General features: G+C 37.3%; 1 non-coding gene across 1 annotated transcript; it reads left to right on the top strand.

Moving 5' to 3' along the window:
- The first annotated feature begins 2,363 nt into the window (after window positions 1-2,363).
- Window positions 2,364-2,445, top strand: Trnas-gcu (transfer RNA serine (anticodon GCU)). The gene has a single exon. It is a non-coding gene; the product is annotated as a tRNA-Ser (tRNA).
- The last annotated feature ends 672 nt before the right edge of the window (window positions 2,446-3,117 follow it).

Genomic DNA, 3,117 nt, shown 5'->3' with positions numbered 1-3,117 from the left:
GCTGACAACAGAGCATTAATTTTATGTGCATTTTGCATTCCTACAAACTAAAATTTTATAAGAAGATATACAAAATTATAAATGCATCTACTACAATAAACTGCAATCATCCTTTGTGTGTTGTCATACATTTATCAATGTGGTATTACAAATAACTAGGAAATATATTGTTAATAAACAACATAGAAATGTGTTAAATGTCAGGGGAGATAATTCTAATTTTAAAAAATCTTCCTGCGTACGAATACAGCTTGTGTTAGGAATAGATATGCATAAAGAGTCATAACAATTTAGGTCTTGTGAAAATACGGCAGGTTTTTTTTAGAGGCATCGAATAAGAATTTAAACGACAACCTTCGTTGTTGTTAGCTCATCAGGATTCGTTTACTTCTATTCAAGTCGCCGAACGATCGCAGCGAGAGCTACTAATTACTTTATAAAGTAAAACTTTGATTCACATCAATTATATAAAAAAATGTTACATGGATGACGATCTACATGGATATTATCTACTACAGTAATATCGTCATATAGCATGGTCTGATGGAAATAACTAAAACACCATAGCAAACAGAAGAATTACAAGGGAGACAACTTATGACAAACATCAATATTTTCGATGCTGTGTTTCTTTCCCTTTGATCATTATTCAATTGATTACTTTTTAAACTCTGGCTAACGATGGTGCATTTAAAGAACATACATACATACATACATAGAGAGAGAGAGAGAGAGAGAGAGAGACAGAGACAGAGACAGACAGACAGACATGATGGATGTCGACTCGTTCAACGTGTATGAACATGGGTGACTAAATAAAGTGCATCACAGCATTCACGTTATGAGAGTGACAATGGCTCTGGAATCCTGCCACATGATGTGCAGGACTTGTTGCAGGTTCAACATTCATGCAAATTCTTTTGACTTCTTGCTTGTTCCGGATCAATTCTGATAATTTTTCTCTTAGCAACCTGGTGTACCTAGATAAACCCGAGTAATTTATACACGTTTTCTGGCAGATAGTGCATGTGAGATGGGCCCCAACAAGAAAATCGTTGTAGTTTGTAACAGATCTTTCTGTGTGACTTTTTTTAGAGGCTCACCAAGCCTGCACAAGACATACATATGTGGTCACAGAGTTTACAGACTAAGTGAGGAACTGTAGAATCAACGGATTTGTCTCTCTGTGCTAATCTCCACATGCGTGATCACTCGTCTGCATTTCGCTGGAATAAGCTTACTCTGTCATAATGTCTTTGCTTTCAGGTTTTCCTATCACGTAAGATGTATACCCACTCCTGTTGTCACAGATTCCATGTAGTTCTTTCAAGTTGTCCTAGAATCTCTCTCTTAGTTTATGTTGTGGTCGAGTGGCTTGCGACAGTTCGCCACACAACATTTGCTTGGGGATTCTGCTGTCATGACACTCTACATGATCAGCCCGTAGAATACGGGACGTGGACCTCAATACTCGATGCATTGGTGGATGTGGGCTTCAATACTCACTGCATTGGCTCTTTCTAAAACCACATATCTAGGGTAGGAGTCATCCAGTGGATTCGTAAGATGTTTCTCAAACACTGTTGATGAAATCACTCAGATGTTTTTAAGTGATGACGGTACGCTACCCGTGTTTCACACGTAAATAATGGGATGTCAGTACGCAGGGTTTAAGATTGCTAACTTGGTGTTATTTTTCAAGTTTCTTTGGGACTAGATACAACTCTTCAGAGCGGCGAATAAAGGAGAGATAAAAAACAAAATTAATTCTTACGGAAATGGAACTCAGAACTGGGTATATTAAATATCGGTTTCAAAATTTTGGCACTAGGCCGACAATTTCAGTGGAGTGGGTAAGTAGATTACATCGACCTAAGTACTCAACTGGTACTTATTTTATCCACCCAGATTAGATGAAAGGCTAAGTCGACCTCGGCGGAATTTGGACTCAGAATGTAAACACGGACTAAATACTGCTAATGATTCTGCCAGGCCGCCGCCTTGGGTCTATGGCACGCCGTTATTTCTATTATTGTTCTTAAAAATCAATACGAAGTCATTGTTTGTAATTGAGGCAGAAGGCCAGTAATTTTGGGGGAAATTGGTTAGTCAATTACATCACCCAAAACTTGTCTTGTGCTTTATTTTATCAACTGTTGAAGGATGAATAGTAAAGTTAACTTCTACGGGATTTGAACTCAGAATGTAAAGTGTCAGAATAAATACAACGCACAAATATTTTCTGGCGCTCTAATGACTCTGCCAACCTACCGTCTTTTTTAAGATATTCAAGAAATACATTCAAGCAGTTATCATGTATAATATATTTTCAAATAAAGAAATCAAGTTCTTCACAAATGGGTGACGAGGTGGCCGAGTGGTTAAGGCGATGGACTGCTAATCCATTGGGGTCTCCCCGCGTGAGTTCGAATCTCATCCTCGTCGTTTATTATTTTTTTTCTCTCTAGTTCTCTTATTAAGTATTCTATTCTTCTGTGGCAGCGTTTATATAGAGAAAGATAGACTCTCAGTGATCGGAGTGCACGAACTGGCATTGATTTTCATTTAAAACAAAGTCATTGAAGTCAGTTACATATCTGGAAAATACATGAACATCACATCAGCTTATTTCATTTCTTATTTCGCAGTATATTTTGGTTATAATAAACCGAAGAACATTACTCATATAAAGCTTATATTTTTTAATTTTTCCTGAAAAATTATCCTGTGATTAAAAAGTTCATAGTTTCGATATATTTTTCACAGTTAAAAGGTATCTGGGTCACCACTTCATGTTTTTGCCTTCATATAATGTATCAAAAATGGAGGTGCGTGGTATTGTGGTTAGGGTATTGCAATTTTGATCGTAAGATTGTGGTTTCAATTCCTGGACCGGGCGATGCGTTGTGTTCTTGATCAAAATATTTCATTTCACGTTGAGTCAGTCTATTCAGCTGGTAAAAATGAGTATTCCCGCAACGGACCAGCGTCCAGTCTAGTGGGGGAGTATATACACCAGAGAAAACGGGAAAACAGCCCTATGAGTCGATGTGACTCGAGAAGGTGCATTATCCCATTTTTAAAAAAATATACTCTTTTATTTGTTTCAGTCATTTG

Source organism: Octopus bimaculoides, chromosome 7 (assembly GCF_001194135.2).
Source record: "Octopus bimaculoides isolate UCB-OBI-ISO-001 chromosome 7, ASM119413v2, whole genome shotgun sequence".
NCBI lineage: Eukaryota > Metazoa > Mollusca > Cephalopoda > Octopoda > Octopodidae > Octopus > Octopus bimaculoides.
The sequence above is the reverse complement of the archived record's forward strand: the minus strand, read 5'-3'. Positions and strand labels throughout refer to the sequence as shown.